The sequence below is a fragment of the Eretmochelys imbricata genome, chromosome 9 (genome assembly GCF_965152235.1).
Source record: "Eretmochelys imbricata isolate rEreImb1 chromosome 9, rEreImb1.hap1, whole genome shotgun sequence".
Taxonomy (NCBI): Eukaryota; Metazoa; Chordata; order Testudines; family Cheloniidae; genus Eretmochelys; species Eretmochelys imbricata.
The window spans coordinates 55,235,062-55,250,011 of record NC_135580.1 but is presented as its reverse complement, the minus strand read 5'-3'; the positions used below and the strand labels follow the sequence as shown (position 1 = coordinate 55,250,011).

General features: G+C 44.4%; 1 protein-coding gene across 11 annotated transcripts in view; it reads left to right on the top strand.

Moving 5' to 3' along the window:
- Nucleotides 1-14,950, top strand: part of SEPTIN2 (septin 2) — an 85,564-nt gene that overhangs the window by 42,818 nt on the left and 27,796 nt on the right. For 6 of the 11 annotated variants that reach the window (XM_077825621.1, XM_077825619.1, XM_077825620.1 and 3 more), the window contains 2 exons: nucleotides 1,134-1,708; nucleotides 2,281-2,902. The exons of 2 other annotated variants lie outside the window; for them this stretch is intronic. The gene's annotated coding sequence lies outside the window, so the exon portion shown is untranslated. Of the gene's footprint in view, nucleotides 1-1,133; nucleotides 1,709-2,280; nucleotides 2,903-6,780; nucleotides 10,701-14,950 lie in introns of those variants that run through there. 3 more of the 11 variants (XM_077825612.1, XM_077825613.1, XM_077825614.1) reach the window with 3 other exon arrangements.

The window sequence follows — 14,950 nt, the reverse complement described above, 5'->3', positions numbered from 1 at the left end:
GCCACTCTATCAGAGGCTCGTTCACCTGCACATCCACCAATGTGATATATGCCATCATGTGCCAGCAATGCCCCTCTGCCATGTACATTGGTCAAACTGGACAGTCTCTACGTAAAAGAATAAATGGACACACATCAGATGTCAGGAATTATAACATTCATAAACCAGTTGAAGAACACTTCAATCTCTCTGGTCATGCGATTACAGACATGAAAGTTGTGATATTACAACAAAAAAACTTCAAATCCAGACTCCAGCGAGAAACTGTTGAATTGGAATTCATTTGCAAATTTGATACAATTAACTTAGGCTTGAATAGAGACTGGGAGTGGCTAAGTCATTATGCAAGGTAACCTATTTCCCCTTGTTTTTTCCTACCCCTCCCCCCCCCCCCCCCCCGACGTTCCTGTTAAACCCTGGATTTGTGCTGGAAATGACCCACCTTGATTATCATACACATTGTAAGGAGAGTGATCACTTTAGATAAGCTATTACCAGCAGGAGAGTGGGGTGGGAGGAGGTATTTTTTTTCATGCTTTGTGTGTATATAAAAAGATCTTCTACACTTTCCACAGTATGTATCCGATGAAGTGAGCTGTAGCTCACAAAAGCTTATGCTCAAATAAATTGGTTAGTCTCTAAGGTGCCACAAGTACTCCTTTTCTTTTTGCAAATACAGACTAACACAGCTGTTACTCTGAAACTTGTCCAAGATTATCATTTTACAACCATATATTTGGTCTAAAGTCCCATTTTTCTTGCCACATACTTCAAGTCTTTGTACCTTCTGTCTTTTGGCCCTGGTCTACACTAGGAGTTGAGGTCGAATTTAGCAGCGTTAAATCGATTTAACCCTGTACCTGTCCACACGATGAAGCCCTTTTTTTCGACTTAGAGGGCTCTTAAAATCAATTTCCTTACTCCACCCCTGACAAGGGGATTAGCGCTGAAATCGGCCTTGCTGGGTCGAATTTGGGGTCCTGTGGACACAATTAGACGGTATTGGCCTCCAGGAGCTATCCCAGAGTGCTCCATTGTGACCACTCTGGACAGCACTCTCAACTCAGATGCACTTGCCAGGTAGACGGAAAAAGGCCCGCAAACTTTTGAATTGCAATTTCCTGTTTGGCCAGCATGGCAAGCTGCAGGTGACCATGCAGAGCTCATCAGCAGAGGTAACCATGATGGAGTCCCAGAATCGCAAAAGACCTCCAGCATGGACCGAACGGGAGGTATGGAATCTGATCGCTGTATGGGGAGAGGAATCCGTGCTATCAGAACTCCGTTCCAGTTTTCAAAACGCCAAAACATTTGTCAATCTCCCAGGGCATGAAGGACAGAGGCCATAACAGGGACCTGAAGCAGTGCCGCGTGAAACTTAAGGAGCTGAGGCAAGCCTACCAGAAAACCAGAGAGGCAAACAGCCGCTCCGGGTCAGAGCCCAAAACGTGCTGCTTCTATGATGAGCTGCATGCCATTTTAGGGGGTTCAGCCACCACTACCCCAGCCGTGTTTGACTCCTTCAATGGAGATGGAGGCAAAACAGAAGCAAGTTTTGGGGACGAGGAAGATAGCTCACAGCAAGCAAGCGGAGAAACCAGTTTTCCCAGCAGCCAGGAACTGTTTTTCACCCTGGACCTGGAGCCAGTACCCCCCGAACCCACCCAAGGCTGCCTCCCGGAGCCGCCAGGCAGAGAAGGGACCTCTGGTGAGTGTACCTTTTTAAAATAGTACACGTGGTTTAAAAGCAAGCATGTTTAATGATTAATGTGCCCTGGCATTCGCGGCTCTCCTGGATGTACTCCCAAAGCCTTTGCAAAAGGTTTCTGGGGAGGGCAGCCTTATTCCGTCCACCATGGTAGGACACTTTACCACTCCAGGCCAGTAGCATGTACTCAGGAATCATTGTAAAACAAAGCATTGCAGTGTATGTTTGCTGGCATTCGAACAACATCCATTCTTTATCTCTGTTATCCTCAGGAGAGTGATATCATTCATGGTCACTGGGTTGAAATAGGGTCCTTTTCTTAAAGGGGCATTCAGAGGTGCCTGTTCCTGCTGGGCTGTTTGCCTGTGGCTGAACAGAAATGTTCCCCGCTGTTAGCCATGGGGAGGGTGTAGGGACTAGCCACGCGCTTGGGGGAGGCAAAATGCGACCTTGGAACGAAAGCACATGTGCTATGTATGTAATATTAACAGCAAGGTTTACCATGAAAGAGTGTACTCATTGTTCTATAAAATGTCTTTTTAAATACCGCTGTCCCTTTTTTTCTCCACCAGCTGCATGTGTTTCAAGGATCACAGGATCTTCTCCTTCCCAGAGGCTAGCGAAGATTAGAAGGCGGAAAAAACACACTCGCGATGAAATGTTCTGAGCTCATGCTGTCCTCCCACACCGACAGAGCACAGAGGAATGCGTGGAGGCAGACCATGTCAGAGTGCAGGAAAGCACAAAATGACCGGAAGGAGAGAGGTAGCGGGCTGAAGAGAGGGCTGAAGCTGAAAGGTGGCAGCGGTCTGATGAGAGGAGGCAGGATTCAATGGCGAGGCTGCTGGAGGATCAAACTAATATGCTCCAGTATATGGTTGAGCTGCAGGAAAGGCAGCAGGAGCACAGACCGCCGCTACAGCCGCTGTGTAACCAACCGCCCTCCTCCCCAAGTTCCATAGCCTCCTCACCCAGACACCCAAGAATGCGGTGGGGGGGCCTCCGGCCACCCAGCCACTCCACCCCAGAGGATTGCCCAAGCAACAGAAGGCTGGCATTCAATAAGTTTTAAAGTTTTAAACTTTTAAAGCGCTGTGTGGCCTTGTCCTTCCCTCCTCCCCCACCCCTCCTGGGCTACTTGGCAGTTATCCCCCTATTCGTGTGATGAATTAATAAAGAATGCATGAATGTGAAGCAACAGTGACTTTATTGCCTCTGCAAGTGGTGATCAAAGGGAGGAGGGGAGGATGGTTAGCTTACAGGGAAGTACAGTGAACCAAGGGGCGAGGGTTTTCATCAAGGAGAAACAAACAGAACTTTCACACTGTAGCCTGGCCAGTCATGAAACTGGTTTTCAAAACTTCTCTGATGCGCACCGCACCCTCCTGTGCTCTTCTAACCGCCCTGGTGTCTGGCTGTGCGTAACCAGCAGCAAGGCGATTAGCCTCAACCTCCCACCCCGCCATAAACGTCTCCCCCTTACTCTCACAGATATTGTGGAGCGCACAGCAAGCGGTAATAATAGTGGGAATATTGGTTTTGCTGAGGTCTAACCAAGTCAGTAAACTGCGCCAGCGCGCCTTTAAACGTCCAAATGCACATTCTACCACCATTCTGCACTTGCTCAGCCTGTGGTTGAACAGCTCCTGACTACTGTCCAGGGCGCCTGCGTATGGCTTCATGAGCCATGGCATTAAGGGGTAGGCTGGGTCCCCAAGGATAACTATAGGTATTTCAACATCCCCAGTGGTTATTTTCTGGTCTGGGAAGAAAGTCCCTTCCTGCAGCTTTTGAAACAGACCAGAGTTCCTGAAGATGCGAGCGTCATGTACCTTTCCCGGCCATCCCACGTTGATGTTGGTGAAACATCCCTTGTGATCCACCAGTGCTTGCAGCACTATTGAAAAGTACCCCTTGCGGTTTATGTACTTGCCGGCTTGTTGCTCCGGTCCCAAGATAGGGATATGGTTCCGTCTAAGGCCCCACCACAGTTAGGGAACCCCATTGCAGCAAAGCCATGCACTATGACCTGCACATTTCCCAGGGTCACTACCCTTTATCAGCAGATCTTTGATTGCGTTGGCTACTTGCATCACAGTAGATTTGCCCACTCCAAATTGATTTCCGACTGACTGGTAGCTGTCTGGCATTGCAAGCTTCCACAGGGCTGTTGCCACTCGCTTCTGAACTGTGAGGGCTGCTCTCATCTTGGTATTCTTGCGCCTCAGGGCAAGGGAAGGCAAGTCACAAAGTTCCATGAAAGTGCCCTTATGCATGCAAAAGTTTCGCAGCCACTGGGAATCATCCCAGACCCGCAGCACTATGTGGTCCCACCAGTCTGTGCTTGTTTCCCAAGCCCAGAATCGGCGTTCCACCACATGAACCTGCCCCATTAGCACCATGATGCCCACATTGCCAGGGCCCGTGCTTTGAGAGAAGTCTGTGTCCATGTCCTCATCACTCTCGTCACCACGCTGACATCGCCTACTCGCCCAGTTTTGCTTTGCCAGGTTCTGGTGCCGCATATACTGCTGGATAATGCATGTGGTGTTTAATGTGCTCCTAATTGCCAGAGTGATCTGAGCAGGCTCCATGCTTGCCGTGCTATGGTGTCTGCACAGAAAAAAGGCGCGGAACGATTGTCTGCCGTTGCCCTGACGGAGGGAGGGGTGACTGACGACATGACTTACAGGGAATTAAAATCAACAAAGGGGGTGGCTTTGCGAAAAACAGAATTGCCCCCTCAAGGATAGAACTCAAAACCTCTTTCTACAGGAAAGTTGAATTACCAGCCTCAAGATTGAGACTCATGAGTGCAGGAGACCACACTTTCTTGGCAAGTGCCCCATGGCTATGTAACTTGCTGCCAGCATAGGTTGGAGGAAAATGTTACAGCTCACTTTGAGGTATCCATTCTACAATAACATTAAAAACAATTATTTGACTGAAAAATGGAGATGAGGGAACAAAACTTCATGTCCTTGCTTTAATGCAGTCTCAGTGATGGGGGTAGTATGAATATCCAAATCCATGAATATTAAAATAGATGTGGTTAATTCTAGTAGTTGATTCAGGACAGCATCTGATTTTGACAATTCATGATACTTGATTGCACAGGTCTATTGCTAATTAGCATCTGAAAATTGAATGGGGATTGTTTGGAGGCTCTCCATCTGTAGTACTGGGCCCTCTCAATCATATGGACATCAGCTTTATCTTCATGATGCTGATGAGGGTGGTAGCTGCTCCCTTGAGAAAGGGAGGCATGGTGGGTGACATGTTGTGTCACAGAAGTTTGGCTGCCTCAGGGCTCTTTTATCCTGAAAGCAGGTGTCTGTATCTAGAACAGATATAGAGCTCTTGAATCTGGGACTTGAAGTGATCAAATCTATCATCCCTCTCCCTTAGAAATTATTTAATCTAGAGATGCACCAGAATACAGGTTTTTGTCCCCTTCAGAAAGGGTGTTAAAACACTGAGGCAGTGTCCTGGTTCCCATTCTGCTCGGTTATTTGGTTGGCTGTCATGGGTGTATTCTTCTCGTGGGGGGGGGGGGGGGAATGAAAAAATGGTGCTCTGTTCTCTGAGGTGGTCTGTATGATCATGAACAGAAGGGAAGGTGGTCTACAAGATAATATCTCGGGGTATGGGCCTTACTTCAAATGTTTGAGAAACCTCTAGAGAACATTCATAGTAGGGATGTAAAACATTAAACAGTAAGCATTAGTCTTACCGGTTAACCCAGCCTAACCATCAACCACCAGCCAGAGTGGCCCAGGTCCCTTTTCACTTTAATTAGTTAATATAATTTTAATCGTTTAAATGGTTAACTTATTAAATATTTACATCCCTAATTCATGTTTTACTGTGCACATCTCACACTTTTTGCACGTATTCTGTTAAATGTACACAAACATTTCTACTGGCTCTATTACTATTCCCCAGTTTAACTGCACACACCCTATATAAATACAAAGCATATTTTTATAGGGAACTATTCCTATAAATGATTATCTTTCCCAGTGGAGGAAACTTAAGTACAATCACTAAGTTCTTGTAGGAAAAAATGGCATTTCAGAAATATCACATGATTAGGCTTTGTGCAAGTGAGCAAGGTTAAGGTTATACATTCAGCCTTAAATTTCACATTTCCTTAGTTATGGGTTCTTAGGTATGCAACCTTAGCTTTGTGTTAACACTTTTTTTTATGTTCAGTTATTTTCAGTGTATCTTCTTCTGAATTTGGGAGTCACTATTCTGTCTTGTGTTGGTGTGTAACAACTTGTATAGTGTTCCAGAATGCCATAGAAAAGGGGTCTTCAGACTTTCATAGTGTAGACCATGCATCCTCCTCCCCTTCCAATCACATGGTCTACCTCCCTTCCCAGTGGTGATCAAATAAGAGCCCTGTGGTGACCACAGCAAGTGCTTACTTGGGAAATGTTTAGTATGCTTTGAATTCAGTTTAGCACCTGGAAGCAGATCCAGCACTATGTGACTAACCTGCTCTCTGCCTACACCCAGAAAATTCTCCCTGGGTCACCATTTGAGACACTGCTTTAGGAACTGTAGGGATTTGGGGGAGTAGGGACGAAAAGGTTATGTCCTCAGTTTTGAGATAGAAAGTCTGTCACATTATCAAACTTCCCCCATTGGATGTCACACAATGCATTTAAATAGTGATGTCCCAACATTGTTAGGCATAAAGGAAATCCATTTTTCCAACATTGCCTGGATCTAAGGTTTTAAATCTTAATGCTAGTCTTTGTTGTGTTTATGAACCATTAGAAAAAACAAACTTGCCTTATCCCCACAGGCAGTGTCTCATGCTCCAGAATTCAGAGGGGGTGGTTGGTGTGTCTGGCAAAGTGTGTTCTGGTGAGGCTGATGGAAGGAATTTTAGACATCATGTAGACTGCACCTTAATAGATCCACATGTGGAATATCGAAGATGATCTTTGACTGTTAGCACTGAGTAATGGATACACACACCACAGTTCAGTTTCTTAAATACAAGGTATAGTTACAAAACAGCTAACAGTTAACTTTCCATATTTCTGCCTTCTTTGCAGATGACTTCATATGCAGATTAAGAGGAAACATTCCAGTGTTGGGATGCAATGGTGTCTCTCACTGGGAAGGATGTCTTTCACTTTGCCTATGACTTGGAGGTCATGTTAGTATGTTATGTACAAATGCATGGTAACATTTGTAATATGTACTTTGTAACAGATTGTATTCAGTCAGTATTTTATTCATTATATAGAGATTGTGATAAGTTTTAGTTTAGTAATTTAGTATTTTATTGAGCTCATTTTATGTAATCCAGTATATTAGGAATGCAAAATGGATGATACTGAGCCTTTCCTAACCTGACTTAGCAGTGGTCAATCTATTTGCATAGCTCAGTAGCACCATTATTCATACTACTTATTACACCTAGAAAGACGTGACCGTTGCTATAGGTTGTCCAGTGGTGTAATATTTGACTACTTAGGGAGTCCAATGCCAAGTTAAGTTATTCTCTTTCCTATTTCTTACATTGTTTAAATGTGTGCCTGTGAGACTCTTGGCCATTCCTCATTTCTTGTCCAGTGCTGAATAGCCATTGCCTTGGCATCACAAGTGTCTAATTATAAAAGAGGTATGCTTTGTCTTAACTAGGAAAGAGGAGATAAGAGCGAATTCCTTGTCAAAGGGGACACTGTAGTTTAGGGAGCAAATGTTTATTGCATTAACATTTTATCTTGAGGGAAATATCTTCTGGATTCTGTTTCATTAATTAAAATCCTCCAGTTTATTGAAGGGAACTTCTTAAAAGCAATTTGCTGTAGGGCAGCACAAAGTAGTAGTGTGTTCCAGTGGTGCCTCTGCAGCAAAAGTAAACCAGAATAATGCTGATATTGGTACACAAGGGGGGGCTGGAAAAGAGAAATCTGCCTTCGTTTCAGATGCTTTCCAAAAAATAGTTTTCCTAATGTAATAGGGGAAGAACTTTCAAGCTACTTTCATTAGATATTAAGGTGGTAGTAGGGGATGCTTTTTGCCTGAGTTAGGCTTGTACTACACCTTTCAATCTAGTTATGTTTTTTGCTTATGGCAGGGTATGATATAGCCATTACAGCACAGGCCCAGTTGCTGACATAGTGATACTGCTTGCTGAATGACTCTTGTCTACTTACCCCTCCAGAGCCAACAGTCAGATTTCATAACATGATGTGCTACTGCAAAATTAGTTACCAGTGGTGTTTACAACCCACCAGTGCCAAAGAGATAATACAAGTGGCACCATCACAAAATGCTGAGATCTTTCTGATCTCCTGCACAGCAGTGCCCTTGTTCATCCTCTTCTACATTGATATCAGAGATGTGGAATAACATAACCTAATCCTGCAGTTAAATTCCACAAATTGTTGCTTTAATGTCACTAAATTACGAATTTAAAGGAGTCCTGCTACTGAGCAGATCAGATTTTGATCTACCTTAAAATTGCTGCAGTTTATAAATTGCTTTAAATTCTGAGTATCTTTTTACTATCCAAAGCAAAACCCACCACAATAGCCTCTGTGTTGAACTCCTGTGCTGCCTCTAGAGCAGCTGTCATTTCATAGAGCTGCTCATCTTCCTACTCATCTAAGTAGCAGCCTTACTGATTTGTGCTTTGTCAGAAACACAGGAGTAATGAGTCCTTTCTTGCTAAATGGATGAATACAAAATTAGTAGGGAAAGAAATGTAAATGTTTAAATTTTGCCTTTTCCATAGAGAAAAGATAGTAATAAGGCATTTCAGTATTGCCAGAGAAAAATGTCAAGCCATGTTAATTAAATCTTTCAATATATTGAGCAGACTGGTTTACTGAAGAAGTGACCATAAATGGATCAGAAATAATATTAACCTTCAGTGAAGTCATTAGAATAACTACTTTAAAATACCACCCCACCCCACCCCCGGTGTTTTTTGTTTAAATAGTGCAGCTGAGCACCTCTGTGCTCTTTTAGGGTTCTCAAATGGTCTCAGTTACAATAGAATTCTTACTGTCATGTTACATACATTGAACATAGCACATTTTGAAGTGCTGTCCATTTTGCAAGGAAAACCTGTTGCATAACATTTCAGTGAATTTCATCTGCAGTCAGTACTGTCATCTAAACTGCAATAGTATTTATAACCAGTATTAGGAAAAAATCTATGAAAGCTTTTTTTATTTTATACATATAATATGTGTGTGTAATATTTTACAAGTGACAAGTACATATTTAACCCTGTGGATAACCTTTGTTGAGGAACCGCTCCCTTCCTGTAGTCCTTACTTAAGCCAACTTCTGTTTTGGAATAAAAATATACTATGCAGTTAGTGCAGATAGCACAGGTTGAGCTCTACCTGTGGAATTGTCTGAGTAAAACTACAATTTAGTCATGGAGGTCACGGCAGTCACAAATTCTGTGACTTAACCAGATCTCTGTGACTTCAGCAGCTGAAGCCAGGGATGGAGGCAGGACTGTGCCCCTGCTCTGCAACTGGGGCTGGATGGCTGGAACCAGTACCCTGCAGCCCCTGCCCTGTGGCTTGGAGGGTGTGGGGGGCTGGAGCCAGGCTGTTAGCCCCTGTCCAGGAGCTGCAGCCAGCTCTGGAGCAAGAGCTGTGCACTCCTCGTGGCTGCTCTCCCCCGCTGCATCACAGCCCTGTGGCTTCGGCCAGGGGCTGCAGCAGGGACCATTCTGCAGCTGGGGCCGTGTGCCCCAGCCCTATGTTGGGGGCTGCAGAGGGAGCCGTGCACCCCCCTTGTGGCGTTCCAGGACCGTGAGCCGTCCCTCTCCCCGCACTGTGGCCATAGGTTGGCAGAGGCTGCAGCTGCGCACCCCTGTCCCACAGCTGTGGCCAACTCCGGAGTGGGGTCTGTGTGCCCCGCCATGACTGCCCCCTGCCGCTGCACCCCTGCCACATGGCTTCTGCTGCGGCTGCAGTTGGGACCATTCTGCAGCTGGGGCTGTGTGCCCTTGCCCGGCAGCTGCAGTGGGGGCCATGTGCCCCCCTCACAGCTTCCCAGGGCTGCAGCCAGGGCCGTGCACCTCTGTCCCACAGCTGTGGCCAGCTCTGGAGCGGGGGCTGCATGCCCCCCGTGCTGTGCCCCCGTTGCAGCCACTGGAACCAGAGCTTTCACCTGCTGTGGTTCTTCCTGTCTGTCTACCCCTTCTCCTGACTCCATTCCTCCCTCGCAACTTAACCCTGACCCCCGTTATTTTTAGTAAAGTCACAGACAGGTCATGGGCTCTGAACTTTTTATTGCCTCTGACTTGTCTGACTTTTACTAAAAATAACCGTAACAAAATCTTAGCCTTACTTATGAGAGATCTTGGGGTTTGGGGGGTAATATGCATTCATTGAACAGCTGGCTTTAGTAGAGCATTATGGTTAGTTATTGAGTGAGTTTTAAATTACTGATTCTAGTGAGGAAATGTTCTCACTTTTTTCCAACGGAAGTGTAAATTCTTGCGATTTGCTATCTTAATGAATGGAATTTATATGGTTGCTAATTACTTCCACACATACACTCCTTTGGTGGAAAAGTCCTGTGTGCCCGACAGCTCTGAGGAGCTCTTCTCTTCTGCACTTGGCTTTTGATGCTCCTGATTGCAACTACCATTCACTTACATAATGACTTGATGGGAAACAAAAAATAAGCCATTCTTTCTCAAACCTCTTCTTTTTTTTTTTTTTTTTTTTAACCTGAAGCTAACCCAGACTGGAGGAATTGAGACTTTGGAGTCAAGCATTATCACTGGCCCACTGAGCTGGCCACAATGGTTTTATTTTCTTTACTAGAAGTAATTTTACAGTTATTTCAGGAGTCAGAGTACTGGTACACTTGCAGTGCTTTATATTTGGCTATTAAAAGGGTTATTTCTTTGTATACAAACATCTTAAATTTCTGTATTCAGATTCTGTATTGTCATTAGCCAAGACTATATTAATAAAAATATCAAAATATACAGTGGGTCTTTATTGAATTCCTTGTATAGTCTAACCAGGAATCATTAAGTAGCATGATGGGGTTGGTGTTCTAATTTCTTCTTCACAGTCCAGTTTGTTGGACTCATGTAAGTGAAGGGTGATATATTGATGGAGCTGCACAGAAATATGGGAATTAAATAAAACCTGCACAGCACTGACAGTATACTCTTCATGCAGGTAATCCTGAGATTGTAGAACTGTAAGTATTAAGTGATGCTCTTGTCCTTCCAGCAACCTCTTACAACTTCCTGTGGCCCCTATTGATAACTTAGTGATAACTTAGTGCAGAATGCAGCAGCCCACTTACATTCAGGCAGAGTGAGTTACAGCAAGGTGCCCTGGGGCTGTTGACTCTCACCTAGGAATGTGTATATTATTTTGGGGCCTGGCTACCAGTGGACTGCTTCTCTGTATGTAGTGATTGTGCAAATCAAAAGCACTGAAGCGAACTACCTGATTGAAAAGTTATTAGCTAGTGGCAGAATATTTCATGTGAGTGATTCTTGATTTTTGGAACTGAATAACATTCTCACTCACGCTTGGTCTGAAAGAGCTCAAATTCCCACTTGGAAGGGGAAGCACTGTGTGAAGCTAAATGTCTACTGCACAATGGGACAAGGGGGTGAGGTGATATCTTCTATTGGACCAGCTTCTGTTGGTGAGGGGGGCAAGCTTTTGAGCTACACAGAGCTCTTCTTCAGGTCTGGGAAAGGTACTTATGTGTTACAGCTAAATACAAGGTGGAACAGATTGCTTAGCATAAGTAGTTAACACTTTCTAAGAGAAGAGCTCTGTGTAGCTGAAAAGTTTCTCTTTTACCAACACAAGTTGATCCAATAAAAGATATTCTTACCCGCCTTTTCTCTAATATCTGGGATCAACATGAAGAAAGGATGTAACACTGACATGATGTTTCTTGCATTTGCTCAAGAAATGCATCCTCCAGCCAGCAGCGGCAGGAGTTTGGGTGGGCGGGGGTTCTCAGGGCTGAGGCAGCGGGTTGGGGTATGGGATGGGTAGTGCTTACCTTGGGGGGCTCCCTGGAAGTGGCCAGCATGTCTGGCTCCTAGATACGGAGGCAGCGCACAGAGTCCCTTGGCCATGCCTCCACCTAGGGCCTGCAGGGGCAGGCCAACCACTTCCAGGAGCAGGTTAGGGAGCCTGCCAGCCCTCCTTCTGTGCCCTTCATGAGCAGGAGTCCTGGGCCACACACCACTGCCTGCTCCCCTTCCCCACCAGCAGCAGCTGTGTACTTGGGCTGCCCCCCTCAGCACCCACAGTGCCCCCAGGCTGTACCTCTCCTCCCCCAGAGCACACACGGTACCCCTGAGCTGCCACTTTCCCTCCCCACCCCCCGAGCAACCAAGTTTCAGTCAAGAGTGTGTAGTAAAAGACATGGACCGGTCACGGGCCATGAATTTTTCTTTACTCCCCATGACCTGCCCATGACTTTTTACTAAAAATACCTGTGACTAAAACGCAGCCTCATCAATGACAGGGTACTCTTCCCAGACCAGAAGATGATCTGTGTAGCTCAAAAGCTTCTCTTTCACAAACAGAAGAATAAGATATCTTCCGCACTGTATCTCTCTCATCCTGGCACCAACACAGCTACAACAGTACTGCACAGTGGAGCAAATTTTTGCTGCACTCTAGCTCTGCCCCTTTTTAGCTGCTAGTGCTGCCTGCTAACCAGGGATGGGAAGTGTTCCAGGGTGCACAAGTTTTTTCTGTTTCTTTATTTGCAGGTGATTATCCAGTGATCCATCCCCTGTTGCTCATTCCCAGCTTCTGGCAAACAGAGGCTAGGGACACCATCCCTGTTCATTCTGGCTAATAGCCATTGATGGACCTATCCTTCATAAACTGATCTAGTTCTTTTTTGAACTCTGTTATGGTCTTGGCCTTCACAACATCCTCTGGCAAGAAGTTCCACAGGCTGACTGTGCATTATGTGAAGAAATACTTCCTTTTATTTGTTTTAAACCTGCTGCCTATTAATTTCATTTGGTGACCCTCTAGTTCTTGTGTTCTGAGAAGAAGTAAACAACACTTCCTTATCTACATTCGCTACACCAGTCATGATTTTATAGACCCCAACCATATTTCCCCTTAGCCGTCTCTTTTCCGAGCTGAAAAGTCCCAGTCTTATTAATCTCTCCTCATACCGAAGCAGTTCCATACCCCTAATTCCAATTCCAATATATGTTTTTTGAGATGGGGCGATCACATATGCACACACTATTCAAGATGTGGGCATACCATGGGTTTATATAGAGGCAACATGATATTTTCTGTCCTATTATCTATCTCTTTCTTAATCACTCCAAGCATTCTGTTTGCATTTTTGACTGCTGAAAAGTTTTTCAGTGAACTGTCCACAGTGACTCCAAGATCTCTTTCTTGGGTGGTAACAGCTAATTTAGACCCCATCATTTTATATGTATAGTTGGGATTATGCTTTCCAATGTGCATTACTTTGCATTTATCAACATTAAATTTCATCTGCCATTTTGTTGCCCAGTCGCCCAGTTTTGAGAGATCCTTTTGTAGCTCTTTGCAGTCTGCCTGGGTCTGAACTATCTTTAGTAAGTTCTATCATTAGAAACATAGATAGCTGGGTTTGCGATGACACAGAGAACCTCATGGTGACTTGTCTGCCTGGTGTGAAGGTTACAGATCTCTCGAGACATCTAGATAGACTTATGCATAGTGCTGGGGAGCAGCTGCTGCTTGTGGTACTGTAGGTACCAATGACATAGGGAAGGATAGGAGAGAGGTCCTGGAGGCCAAATTTAGGCTGCTAGGTAAGAGATTGAAGTCCAGGACCTCCATGGTAGCATTCTCTGAGATGCTCCCAGTTCCACACGCAGGGCCTGTTAGACAGGCAAAACAGCAGAGTCTCAATGTGTGGATGAGACGATGGTGTAGGGAGGAGGGGTTTAGATTTATTAGGAACTGGGGAAACTTGAGAAAGCGGGAGCCTATACAGGAAGGATGGGCTCCACCTAAACCAAAATGAAACCAGATTGCTGGCGCTTAAAATTAAAAAGGTTGCAGAGCAGTTTTTAAACTAAGGGCTGGGGGAAAGCTGACAGGTTTGGAGGAGCAAGTGGTTCGGACATCCCTTAGGGGAGGATCTATTAATAGAGAATCTCTATGTCCTAATGAGGATGAGAGGATGGAAAATGATAAAATACAGGCAGGGTTTGATCAGAAACAGTCATATAAAAAAAGACTCATTCAATTACATTGTGTAATGGCGGACAGTTAAAAGGAGACAAGTTTTTAAAGTGCTTATATACGAATGCGAGAAATCTGAATAAAATGGGTGAACTACAGTACCTTGTATTAAATGAGGATATTAATATAATAGGCATCACGGAAACTTGGTGGAATGAGGATAAGCAATGGGATACAGTAATACCACGATACAAAATATATCAGAAGGACAGAACAGGTCATGCTGGTGAGGTAGTGGCACTATATCTGAAAGAAAACGTAGAATCAAATTAAGTAAAAATCGTAAATTAATCAAACTGTATCACAGAATCTCTATGGATAGTAATTTCATGTTCTAATAATAAGAATATAGCAGTAGGGATATGTTATCGACCACCTGACCAGGATGGTGATCATGACTGTGAAATGCTCAGGGAGATTAGCGAGGCTATTAAAATAAAAAACTCAATAATAATGATGGGGGATTTCAATTATCCCCATATTGCCTGGGTACATGTCACCTCAGGACGGGAGGCAGAGATAAAGTTTCTCAACACCTTAATGACTGCTTCTTGGAGCAGCTGGTCCTGGAACACTCCAGAGAAGAGGCAATTCTTGATTTAATCCTAAGTGGAGTACAGGATCTGGTCCAAGTGGTGAATATAGCTGGACCACTTGGTAATAGTGACCAGAATATGATTAAATTTAATATCCCTGTGTTAGGAAAAACTCCACAGCAGCCCAACACTCTAGCATTTAATTTCAGAAAGGGGAACTACACAAAAATGAGATTAGTTAAACAGAAATTAAAGGGTACAATGCCAACAATGAAATCTCTGCAAGCTGTGTGGAAACTTTTTAAAGACACCATAATAGAGGCTCAACTTAACTATATACCCCAAATTAAAAAACATAGTAAGAGAACCAAAAAAGAGCCACAGTGGCTAAATAGCAAAGTAAAAGAAGCAGTGAGAGGCAAAAAGGCGTCCTTTAAAAAGTGGAAGTT